The following is a 12949-nucleotide window of genomic DNA, read 5'->3' as shown; positions in this document are numbered from 1 at the left end:
TGCCGGGTTCTGCTCAGACCGGGTGGGTTTAATGTGCGGCAGGTGAAATGAAGCTGACACGCAGCGACGCAGAGATCACCGCCCACCTTCACACCGAGCCGGTCCACATTAAAAACACTTGTCAGACGGCGCTGAAGGGACGGAGGCTCCATGTTTCTGAGCACACGTGTGATGTGATGTTCAGAAGATGTTCAGACTCATGTTGGAAAAACTACAAATCTATAAAGGTGAACACAGGCCGGATACAAAAACTTCTCATAATCCTGATAATGTCATTTTAAGTGGCGATTCTGAGGAAAATGTCCAAAATAGATATAAAGGTGTTTATTTTAATTCAGATTTCTATATTAGATAAACTAATTTGCATATTTAAACACAAAATATGTGATACACATTTTTTCTTCTTAATAATAATAATACTACATTTAACTAATGTAGCCCAAAGACGCTTAAAGACGTCATATTATGCTAATATTCAGGTTCACATTTATTTAGGGGTCCTAGTAGAACTGTGACTTGAACGCTCCGTTTTAGCTACAGAGTGAAACATCTCGCCTCTGTTCAATCTTTGGTGAGAGTTGCAGTTGTGCGTAACTTAACGGGGCAGGATGCAGCCAATCAGAGGCAGAGTAGGGCGGGTAATGCCGAGCAAGGTAGTGTGATCTAAAATAACGATGCTACAGCAGCAGCAACTGTGCGTCTGCGGTCTGACTGAGTGTTTATGTTTTGTAATGACTATATAAATATATATATTTATATAACAGCCGTTACATAGTGACACACACACGTTACAGACGTAAAGGCTCGACTCAGAACCAGGTGTGAACCTTTAACATGCACAAAAATGCTTCATAACACATTGAAGGAGAGTAAACAACCTAAAAAGCAGATACGACCTCTTTAATAAAACAAACCAACAAAACAAAAACACAAGTAGTCAGCTGGTGACATTTCATGGTGATACATAAGTTTAAATTTTGTCCTGTTCACCATTTCTGGTCTAAGAATGTAGACATGTTTGTTTTCCTAGATTATTATAATATTTAAACATTATTATCTTTATAATGAAAGATATCTGTTTACCTTTCTGTCCCTTGTGTATGAGGAGGATGTGTTCAGGTTCGTAATAAATCAGAGCAGGTAGAAAACAGGCGGTGATGTCAGAGACGGGCAGCTGCTGCATGATGGGAATTACCTCCACGACCTCTGACCTTCTCCTCACCCATCCTCTGCTTCAAAACAATCATGGCCGCGGTCTGCTGGACATTTCTACACGGTGTCTGGTATCTGAGTGATAATCCGCTGCACCCACACACACACACACACACACACACACACACACACTGACCAAACTGAGGCTAAAAAGACCTTGAAGGCCGGATCACATTCTGCCCACACACACAGTGTTAATGCACACACACACACACACACTCACTGCTGCACTGCCCCGTCAGCACAGTTGGATGTCCTTCAGGCCTTGAACGCATCGTTCTCAGTGTTTGTGTGAGAGATGCTCATGATGATCGTGATGTAACAGCCCAGCGTCCAGCAGGCCTCTCGGGTCAAACTGGGTCAGAGTCGGTCCAAAAGTTAAAGTTATATCAGCAGCTTCTCTTATATTTCAGTGTAGATCAGGACCTTCTTCTCCTTCTCCGTCTTCTTCTTCTTACGTAAACATGACCTCATCTGTAGATCAAGACTTTATTTCATATTTAAACCTGCAATAATTGAATTTTTTGTCCAACAATGACATAAAGCATCTTCACCTTTCAAGTTAATGTTCTGAACTTCCAGTCTTCTCTTGTTTGTAGCTCCGTTTTTGGTCTCCACCAAGTGTGAACTTCTTCCTGCCGCTTCTCAAGCATGTGAACTGTTTTCTCTCCGTTCTCATTTTGTTATTCTACGACGAGCGTGTATGATTCTTGTTTTTGTTTTTGTTTTGCTTCTCTCACCAAGTTGGACAACTTCCAGGACGTAGTCAGTGACAGAGAAATTAGATATCATCCACATACAGCTGTAAACATGGAGAAGACAACGAGTGTGTGATGATATTCACATGGCGGCCATTTTCCTCTGATGTCTGAACGCTAACGTAGGCTAACAGGTTATCAAATATGTTGTTTTACCTCCATATATGCCCGATGTCTTTCCACATTTTCATTAACACATTAGCTTCTGTTAGACAAAAGCTAACATTAGCATTTTAGCATTATTAGCAGCATCATTTAGCAATCACTTCCAGCTAACATTACCTGGAAGTCAAACACAATATGTAATCAAATGTGGCTGAATGCTAACGTTAGCTAATCGGTTGTCATATATGTGGTTTTAACTTGATGTCTGTCCGGACGTCACTCCAGATTATCACTTTCCATCATCTTTTCAGTTGCTGATCAATCTGAAAGCAGTGAAACGATAATAATACGTCAGATTTCCTACGTTGATACAACAGGACGTCAGAGGAAAATGGCCGCCGTGTGATTGTGCCCAGCCCAGTACCGTCACTTCTGGGCACTGGGACAGAGAAAAGCTCCTGACTGGTCCAACATGAAGTCTTAGCTGAGTCACTGTAAGATGAATTATCTGAGACAAATTCAGACATTTTAAAGCTTTTTAACCTCCAGGTAGAAACCGACACGTCTTCTGATGCAAGTCATCTACTCCTGCAGAATCCGTCTCTTGCTTCCTCCTGCAGACGGTGTAAAGTCTCTGAATCGCTCTGACACCTTAATGCACAAACGCAGTGATGATTCATCAGAGTAGGAGGTTTACAGAGACGGAGCTGCAGGGTTTCCGTCTCAGCAGGACTCGTGGAGGACGTGGTGGTTAAATGTGGAGATAAGAGCAGGGTCAGCGTTGCCCTGACAGAGGGGCTGATGGGAAACATTCTGTGTTTCCAGTCAAAGCATCACTGACGAGTTAACAGAAGTTACACTCGTGTTTGTATCTTTATTTAAATCTTCTGTCTGATCAGTCCAACACAACTTTCAGGACTGTTTGGCATCACTGAGTCTCTGCAGACTCTCCCCCCCTTCCTCCCCCTTCCTCCCCCCCTCCCCCTCCTCCCTGCTGCCTGAATCTCCGCCTCTCACTCTGACTTTGGGAGCCAGGAGCGCTTCATATACATCCCGGTGCAGCCTCGCCGGGTGGAGACATTCTACTGGTACAGATGGGGCACTAAAAAATGCATTGTCACTTTTACCCTCATTCACTCAGTGTGACAGTAAAGACAAACTGTTCATGATGTTTTATTTTTCCACTTGTAATAGAAACAGTTTACTGGCTTTTTGACCCTACAGGCTCCCGTAGTGGTTTCACACATCCTGTTTTTCAGTATAGAGAAATATTGTGGTTATTATTTCCTGAATTACAATTCAGATTTTATTATAAAACATATTTCATATAAATTCACCTTAAATTTAATAAAGAAGAAATGCACACAAGCTTTTAATAGTTGCCTAAAAGTGTTGTTTAAAATCTTAAATCAAGATAAAAAATAAACTGATTCAACAATTCTGTCATTGATTACATGCATTTGTCATGTGATATATATGTTTGTAGGCAGTAATATGAGAAGATTTGCAGCAGGCCTCATTATCTGGTGATGACATGATTTGTTGTTAAACTAAAGAAGGAAAGTAGAAATGATAAAATAGTTGTATAATTTCAAATACTGATAAAAATCAATGGGTTTCCTGTTTGACTGACACAAATACAGAATTACAGCCCGTCCAGAAGTAGGTTGAGCTCGGCTACCTTCAGTCCGTCTGCTAGTCCAAGCTATCACATTCAGTTCAATGCAAAACTTGCTATACTCGCTAGTTGGACTGGATTTGGCGAGGCTAGCTGTCCCAGTACAGCAGGGCTGCAATTTTAGGCCTGGACTACACGAATACGATATATTCCTAAACGCACATTTTTCTGTCCAGTTGGGCTTCTCAACACAGCGATTTCAGCCACATACACGGAGATATTTTTAAACAGATAAAAAAGTGGAGAAATAAATAAAATATCCGATTGAGTGGATCCGTGTACGATGTTAAACGGAGCACTTCTGCACTTTTAGGTCTCATCTCAGCGCTACACATGAACGTAACGGTGCAACAACTCCACTTCATCGTCGGTCCACACAAAAGACTCTGTTTTCGTTTTCTTCGTTTTCTTTTTTGCAGGCTTCAGAGGCGATCGTTCTCAGTTTTGCCTCTTCGTGTGGACGGAGATATTTCTGTGGTGTGGACAGAGTTTTTTTAAAACGGGGACGAAAATATCCGCTTAAAAAAATATCCATATACGTGTAGTCCAGGCCTTAATTTAGGACAGTTTTTGGGGGATTTGGATTAAAAATACAAAACAGAATCAACAAATAAATTAAGATGTTTCCTTTTATTATGACTAAAAACTCTCAAACTCTGAAATTAACCCTATACTGAGCCTGTGAGCTCCATCGTTAGCAGCTAACCTACATTTAAGTGATGAAGACATTAGTGATTAATATCCAGTGACATTATAATAAATGAAATGGGCACTCTGTGTAATGTGCAGGCCTATTTGTACTTCTTGTACATAAAGTGGGCCTTTATTTAGATGCTAATGCTGTTGTATGCTACTCCGAGCTCGCTTACTTTTAAAGACGTTGGTATTTTGTTGATAGCAGGATATTTGTACTCAAGTTAAGTATCTGATTACTTCTGCTCTACAGACATTTAGCTGCAGAAATGTTGATAAAAGCGCAGTTTGATTGAGAATCAGTGCTAACACCGCCCCGCCGGTGCCGCCCGGCGCTGGGAGCGAGCGGCCCGGTCGCTGCAGTCCGGGCCGTGGTGAGGCAGCGCGGAGCGGCGGGCGGGGTGAGGAAGAGGAGGAGGAGGAGGAGGAGGCTCGCTGGATTTCAGGACTCGCTGCTCTGCCTTGTTTTCGCTCCGAGCTCTCAGCAGTCCGTCCGTCCGTCCTCCACTGCGAGCGGGACTCCACTGCGCTTCTGTCCGCCCTCAGGTGAGTGTGAGGCGGCCTGAGCCGAGCTCTTCATCCCGCTGCTGCTGCGGGCTTCAGCACGGCTCTGTTTCATTGTGTGTGTGTGTGTGTGTGTGTGTGTGCGTGCGGCTGGTGGAGCATCCACATCCACGACGGCTGTGGCGGTGTGTGCGTGTGTGTGTGTGTGTGTGTGTGTGTGTGTGTGTGTTAATTGTTTGAACCTCTAATTAAAGCTCCATCATCCTGGAGGCGCAGCTGCGGTGAAGAGCAGCCGGGCACAGAGCGCTTCTCTCGGCTGTGTCTCACTGCTTCCCCCCCTCTCTCCATCGTGTTGTTGAACTTGGTGTGTGTGTGTGTGTGTGTGTGTGTGTGTGTGTGTGTCTCAGTGCACCAGAGCTGCTGGTTGTTGTTGTTGTTGTTGTTGTTGTTGAACTCTGCAGCTCTGATTCATGTTCAGCTCAGAGGTTTAAAATGATGGAGGCTTTTCTCTGATGATGATGATGATGATGATGGTGGAGGTGGAGGTGGAGGTGCAGGCGTGGTCGCCTCTGCTGACCTCAGCCCTGGAGCAAAAACAAAATATTCCCATAATCCCCCTGTGATATCCTGCTGCCTCTGCAGTGACCTCTGTGGACTCTGCTGTGTGTCTCCGTCCTGGTGTCTCTGAAACACTGAGATCTTCCTCCTGGAGCTGTTTATAAACCTGAAATGATCCCTGACGTCTCCTCGTCTCCTCGTCTCCTCCGGCTGAGATCTTCTCCTACTTCTCTTCTACTTTCCTCTCCTGTGCGAGCTGTATTTTGTGGTTTGAATGCATGTTGAGGTCATTGTAGTTTGATTTGCTGCTTTGAGGCGTTTTCCTTTTTTTGCGCAGACCCTGTTTCAAATCCTGTCGAGCAATTATGTAATCAGATACAGGCCGGACTGCTGCTCCCTCTCCTCCTCCTCCTCCTCCTCCTAATCTCTCGTGTCGTCTCTGTTTTCTTTCCAGCCTGTATTCTCCTCATTTTCCACTTCTCCTCCTCACTCCTCTCTTCTGTCTCCTCGGTCTTTTCCTCTTATCATCCTCTGTGTTTGCGTCCTCCCCTCCCCCTCGTCTGTCTTTGATGGAGGAAACATTTGGCAACTTGTTGACTCGAAGCCTTTAAAGTGTCGCTGAGGTGTCGAGTCGTCCGAACCTCCTGCAGCTTTAACGGCCCGCTGGAGTCAAACTACATTATGTAATAAAGTTAAATCCTTTTGTGTTCAGACGGACGATCAACTGTTGCAGTGTGTTAATGTTTAGGGTGGAGGACCCTGTGGTGGAGGTCCCAGTGGTGGAGGTCCCTGTGGTGGAGGTCAAACCTTTTGTTTTTACAAAAAAAGTAATAAAGTAAAGTTTAAGTATAACTCTGACGAAGCTGTTTCCTTTAAGTTTCCTCTGCAGGTTTTTTAAAAGAAGCTCTGACTTCCTCTGAATCACAATTTTCAAATAAGATTTTAATCCAAAGTAACGTCTTTAAATCATCGTCTTAAAACCTAAAAACTCTTCATTTAGCTTCATTAAGGACATAAAAGCAGCAAAAATTCAGAAAATGTTGACGACTGAAACAATTTATCGGTCGTCTTGTCGATTGTCTAACTGTGGATGGAGGATAGCTGTTGTTTACTAGTCTTGGTGGTTACCTGAGTGTTGGTACCTTTAACAGATTTAGCATCACATTCCCAAAACGATGTCAGACTCATGACGGACGCTTCAAAATAAAAATCCAAACCACTGCAGCAGAATCGGAGACGTCTTCTTTCTTCTTCCTGGTCAGAACGTTGCACCAGAATCATCCACAAGGCAGCTCGCCAACTATTTGGTCGCAGGTTTAGCGTTTTAAGCTAGTAGCGGCTAATGTAGCCTGCAGCAGAGATGAGGAGCAGAAGGTTAGCTGACGTGATGACCAGACAACAACAACCTTCGCCCCACAAAGCCACGCTGTGAGAGAAGCAGCTGTAAAATAGTGGATACATTTTTTTGAGCGGCAGAATTGGATCCAGTAACATTTGGAAAGTGAAGACGAGCCACGTGATTAAATCATTTTATCCTCATTCGAGTTAGCAGAGGGCTAAACCCAACGTTAGCCGGCTCGATCAGCTGAAGTCTGAGTGGTTTAATACCTGGTGAGTCGAGCTTTCTTTGGTTTCACGCGCCGCTGAGCAGCTTTCATGGCTCCAGCTGAGGCCGACTCATGTGACATCACCTGAGGTCATTCATCAGACGTGACACAGCTTCCTCCAGAGACACTAAAGGATTTATACGACTGGTTTTGCAGTCGAACACCTGGAAACATGCAACAGGAAATAAATCATATACAGAAACTCTGCAGTCGTCGGCAAAAAGCTGAGTTTTGATATCCAGCCTTCACACGTCGTTACAGAGCAGATTTAACTTTCTGTCCTTGAATGTGACTGAACTCTAGATCTGATCTGGATGCTTCGAAGCTGCTAACGTTGTCAAACCTGCTGCACCAGAGAAGAGCTAAAAGACCGAGACAGAGCAGAGACAAGCAGCTTGTTTATGGTCTTCAGTTAGTCTCATAACAGGTCAGATAAAAACCAGGAGCTCGGGTCTGTCTTCTTCTTCCTTCCTCCTCTTCTTCTTCTTCTTCGTCCCGTTTTTCAGGCTTCCTCACTAATTCTTAGTGAAACACCAGAAGACGTCTCGCATCCAGTTAGACAGTTATATATCAGCTAATAAAAACCACAAGTTTGAGGAAAGTATGAAAACCATGAGCTTTCCTCGCTGACGCTGGATATTAACATGATAAAACTCTGCTGAACGAACCTTTTTCTTTACTTTCCAACGGTTTCCTTCTTGTATTTTCCGTGTGAAGTGACGTCGGCTCTGCTGTTTGTGTTTACAGCCTCTTTAAATGAGAGACAGAGAGCAGGATGCAGAGGGGTTTTATGGGAAATGTGGTTTTGATTTAGAGAAACAGAAGACGCTGTGTGCTGCAGCTTTAAAAACATTTTCTGGGCCTGTTCGCTCAGATTTTTCCGTATAAAGCTACTCGGCTCCGATCAATAATTGAACTGAAGTCACATCCAGCTTCTCTGTGAGCAGGTTCACATGATTGGCTCATAATTGATCTGCAGGGATGTTTTAAGTGGATCGACGCTCCTGCAGGAAACGTGAACGCTGCTGCTCGCTGCCTCTTGGCTCAGAGTCAGACTCCTCTCCTCCTCAGCGGTGGCGATGATGATGATGATGATGATGATGCAGGTTTCGGCTCGGCCCAGCTGGCGTGATGCAGAGGGAGATTTGAGCTGTAAATCATCGTCTCTGCTGCAGCGTCCTGAGCTCTGAGCTCCAGCGTTTTAATACCAGGCTAATATTAAACTGAATCACTGGTGTCGTCTTCAGTTCTGCACTGGTTACATAACAGCTTCTGACAGAAACACTGCAGGAGACGGGCTCAACACATTTCTCTCCGTCTGCTGTATGAAAGCGTACAGATTATATAAGTTATGTGAAGACAACAGTCTGAACTCTGTTGTCATTAAACTTAATTGCCAGTGAAGTGGACAGTGTGTTGTTCCTGATGTTGTCGGCCTTCAGTCTTCTCCTACACACCTGTCCGTCTGAAGGTGTGCTGTCAGATGGCGTCCCCATCTTCTGCTGTTGGCTCTGCGGGTGCCTCACAGTAGTTATGGATGCTGGACAGGGATCTTTCATCCAGCCGATCCTAATCACTGAGAATTTCAGATTTTTGTATTTTGTTGATAAAAAGTTTATGCACACTTTGTGGTAAGAACGGCTGAGACGTAGCGAGCAGATTGATATATAACTGATACATGTCGGCAAAAAAACTATGACTGTCGCTGAGATGCAGTTTGTACTGTAGCATGAAGCGGGCCGGGCTTATATTGACTTTATGTGGAAAAAGACCGAGCTACGTATGTTTTACTGGAGCCTGGTAATAATAACGAGTCTGTCATGACCTGTAATGAGGCGATAACCCGGTGGTATCAGCAGCTCTACCTCGGTACCAAAGTCTCCGTCTGACCTGTGGAGCTGCTGGTTGCTGCTCAAAATGTCAAACTGAACCCGTTTCCTGTTTGTTCTGTTTGACATTTAGTGGATAAAACAACTGCACCCCTTTTTTTTCTGGAAGTCCAGGGAATGCATCAGAACTGGACTCGGTCCTGATCGACTCAAACTGTGATTGACCCAAACTGTTGGATCCGTCTTCAAGTTGTGTCGTACATCCAGCTGTGACCTTTCTGTTTGTTTTCTCTCTCTGCTCTTTGTTTTTCTTTGAGTCGCTGGTTTAATTAGTGCAGAACACGTTGACAGAGCGTCTCAGACGTCTGCTCGTTTGCTCAGAGGAGGACGGAGGAGGGACGGAGGAGGGACGGTGGTCCAGTTTCAGGAGCTGCAGTCATGTGATCAGAAACTCAATAAAGAGAGAAAATGAAGCTTTTAAAATGCCTTTGATCCACCTCTGAGTCCGACTCTTTGTCCCCGTTATAGAGCGAAGGACAGAGCGGCGTCTGTTCAGGCGATCGAGGACAAATAATATAAGTGGTGCTTCAGCTATTTTAGGACTTTGACTCCAAAAGGAAAGTGGGGAAGAGTATCTGATCCCGAGATTAAATGTTTTTGTGGTCTGATGTTTGAATTTTTGACTGTCAGTCCAACAAAAACAAAAATATTCAGTCCGCGGTCAAAAGAATTAAATGGTCAATGGTCAAATGTGTGAAAACGACTCGACCTGTGTTTTATAAGTTGTTGACTTGTGTTCTCACTTTATCTTAAATGTTTCCAACAATGTTCAAACCAGAGAAATCCACAAGTTTACTCAAGGTAACGGTGAGTTTCTGTTCTGTGGCTGTAACGTCCAGGAGAGACGAAACATAACGAGAAGAAAACTTTAAAACACCTCGTCTGTGAACATTTGTGAGTCGCGTCAGATTTAGAGATTATTCGCCCCAAACAGCCAGATTACTATACATTAGCCATAAACTAGTGAACAAGGTGAAGCTCTCGGAAAAGTCAGCACTCAGCAGACTCTGGTTCTGGTTCCGCTTCTCTGTCTCCTCTCTGTAACGTTACGCTCATGAAGTAAAGTCCATTTCCCCTCCAGCACCAGTCACCTCCGGATCACTGCTACAGTCAGGTTGATAAACAGGAGTGAAGATAAATCCACTTTTTAATCCCACAAGTTCAAAGGTAACTCTGAGCTCTCCTCCCGTCGGTGAACAGCTCCGGGTCAGACCAGAATCTGATGAGGTGTTTTTGTTTGTTCTTATTTTTAGACGAGTCAAAGTTTAAACATCAGATAAATTAGTCGTAGATAGAGAGTCGTGTGCAGCTTCATGACGACTTCATGAAAAGCTGCAGAATAAGTGAGTAAGTGGCCGTTGAGCTGATATTATTTTGTCTCCTTGGCCGAGACTCAACTGTCAGACTGCAGTTTGACTGATTTGATAAAAGCTGCAGTGTTGTGATGAAGGTGAGCAGACCCTCTAAATTTAGCCGAAGCCTCACCGCTGGGAAACATGTTACCCTCCTCCTCCTCCTCCTCTTCCTCGCCCTCCTACTCCTCCTGCTCCTCGCCCTCCTCCTCCTCCTCCTCCTCCTCCTGTGTCGCACTGTTCCACTTCTTTCTATCTGGACACTTTCCAGAACATTCCTCCCTCCCTCCTCGTCGCTCCATCCACAGGAATCGTTTCAGCTGGTTTGTTTCACTCTTGTCCTCCTTTTCTCTCCCCCTCGTCTCTCCTTTATCTCTTCACCTCCTCCTCCTCTTCATCAGTCGCACCTTTTCGCCACCCGTCTCTCTTTCACCTCCCTCTAACCCTTTCCCCCTATATCTCCTCCTCCCTCCTGACTCTCCTCTCCTTCCTCCCTCCCTTCATCCATCACCCTTCCCCTCTCCTCCCTCCTCGTCCTCAGGGGGCCTCATGATGGAGTTTACTCCTCCTTCTCCTCCTCCATCCAAACTCTTTCAGCTTAAAGTTTAAGCTTCAGAGGAGATGAAGGCGGAGGAATAAACTCTCAGCTCTCAGGAAAATCCCTCAAACACTTTCAGAAACATTATCTCATTTTATTTGTTTCAGTTTTATTGTGAAAATCTTTTCTGTTGGAGGTGTGCGACTAAAACTTGTCAGGTAGAGAAATTTAAGGTGGAAAAGAGGAAAAAGCAATGGAAGTAGGAGATTAGGAAAGGAGGGAGGACGGAGGATGGGAGCGTGGAAATAAAAACAAGTAGAAGAGGAAAGGAGTGAAGCCGAGGAAGGAGTGAAGCCGAGGAAGAGAAGGAGTGAAGCCGAGGAAGAGAAGGAGTGAAGCCGAGGAAGAAAAGGAGTGAAGCCGAGGAAGAAAAGGAGTGAAGCCGAGGAAGAAAAGGAGTGAAGCCGAGGAAAGGAGTGAAGCCGAGGAAGAAAAGGAGCGAAGCCGAGGAAAGGAAGGAGTGAAGCCGAGGAAGGGAAGGAGCGAAGCCGAGGAAGAGAAGGAGCGAAGCCGAGGGAAGGAGCGAAGCTGAGGAAGGAGGGAAGCTGAGGAAGGAGGGAAGCTGAGGAAGGAGTGAAGCCGAGGAAGGAGTGAAGCCGAGGAAGGAGGGATGCAGGTAGAGACAGAAGGGAGGGTCTGCAGTCTGGGAGGAGGACAAAGAGAAGAAGGACGACAGGAGCTCAGACGAGTGGCCTCGTTTCTGAAAATACAAGCACACAGCTCCGTCTTAAAGGGACGACACACCACGTCTCCGTCATTCACCGCTTTAATCACCTGTCAGTCAAACAGTGACGGCTCTGATGACTACATTGTCTGAAACTTTTCTCCCAGAATCCTCCTGAACGGGAACAAAGTTCATCTTTTTATCTTTTGTTGAAGTTAAAGGTAAAAATAACGCACATTTCTTTGAATTGACCCGAATCTGAAGAAGATCAGAACCATTAAGAGATTTCTCTAACACAGAAGCTGCCTCGCAGTACAAAAATAAATTTTAGGTGCAGGCTAACGCTAAGCTAGCTGCAGGCTAACGCTAAGCTAGCTGTGTCCACTTTGAAGTGTAGTTTTTTTTGGGGGGGATTGATCAGGATCTGCACACACTTAATTAAATATTTAGTGTAAAGTGAAGCTTTTGAAGTTACATGTTTGTGTCCAGCTTTTATAGTGAAGCATCCTGTAAAATTCAAAATATAAAAGTAAATATTTTATATAAAGAAAAGCTTATTGTAAAGCATTATGTCTTTACGTGACGGTGATGTTGTGCCCTAGTTTTCAATGATGTTGAGAGCACAAATAAAAAATGTGATAAACAGAAACAACAAACATAATCACAGAGCCAATAAACAGAATGGGAACATAAAAATGATAAAAGATAAGAAGCAATATGACAAAACACAAATAAAACTGAGGTGCATAAAAGATAAATGGCGGACAACCATACAGGACAGCATGTAGTTAAAAACGGTTACATTCAGTCTTAAACTGACCTATAGGTGTAACTGTCAAGTTTAAATGTACCAAGTGTACAGAGCACTGAAACTGAAGGTAGTATTTATATATATATATATATATATATATATATATATGTATATGGTGGCATGTCGTCCTTCAAGGCTTTAAAAAGAAACACAAACTGATGGCTGTCACATCTTCACTGTTAAAGGTGCAGCTCATCATTTCATCGATGAACAGTTTGTCAAGTGTGCAGACGGCCGACGGGCTGATAAACTCCCGTGACCTCCTGTCAGCTACTGCAGGCGCCGGACGAGACGTCCGACTTTATTACAGTCAGGACGAGATGTTAGGAAATATAAAGAACGAGATCTGGAACAAATCTGCCTGTTTTTATTGTAATTCTTCTGCGTGACGACTCGTCTCTCTGAAACCAGCTCGGTATCAGTGACACGTGATGTGATGCTGCTTCCTTTCAGTCTTGAGTGTGTGTGTGTGTGTGTGTGTGTGTGTGTGTGTGTTTACATAGCTGGGTTACGTCGGGGT

The 12949-nt window shown here is 44.3% G+C and overlaps 1 protein-coding gene across 2 annotated transcripts in view; it reads left to right on the top strand.

Moving 5' to 3' along the window:
* Positions 1-4858: 4858 nt before the first annotated feature.
* Positions 4859-12949, top strand: part of LOC311270243 (spectrin beta chain, non-erythrocytic 1) — a 105919-nt gene continuing 97828 nt past the window's right edge. For both annotated transcript variants that reach the window (XM_084374997.1, XM_084374996.1), the window contains exon 1: positions 4859-4992. The gene's annotated coding sequence lies outside the window, so the exon portion shown is untranslated. The remainder of the gene's footprint in view (positions 4993-12949) is intronic.

The sequence above is a fragment of the Pagrus pagrus genome (assembly GCF_965226575.1).
Source record: "Pagrus pagrus genome assembly, chromosome: 15".
In the NCBI taxonomy this organism is placed as follows: domain Eukaryota; kingdom Metazoa; phylum Chordata; class Actinopteri; order Spariformes; family Sparidae; genus Pagrus; species Pagrus pagrus.
This window is presented reverse-complemented; position numbering and strand designations above follow the sequence as displayed.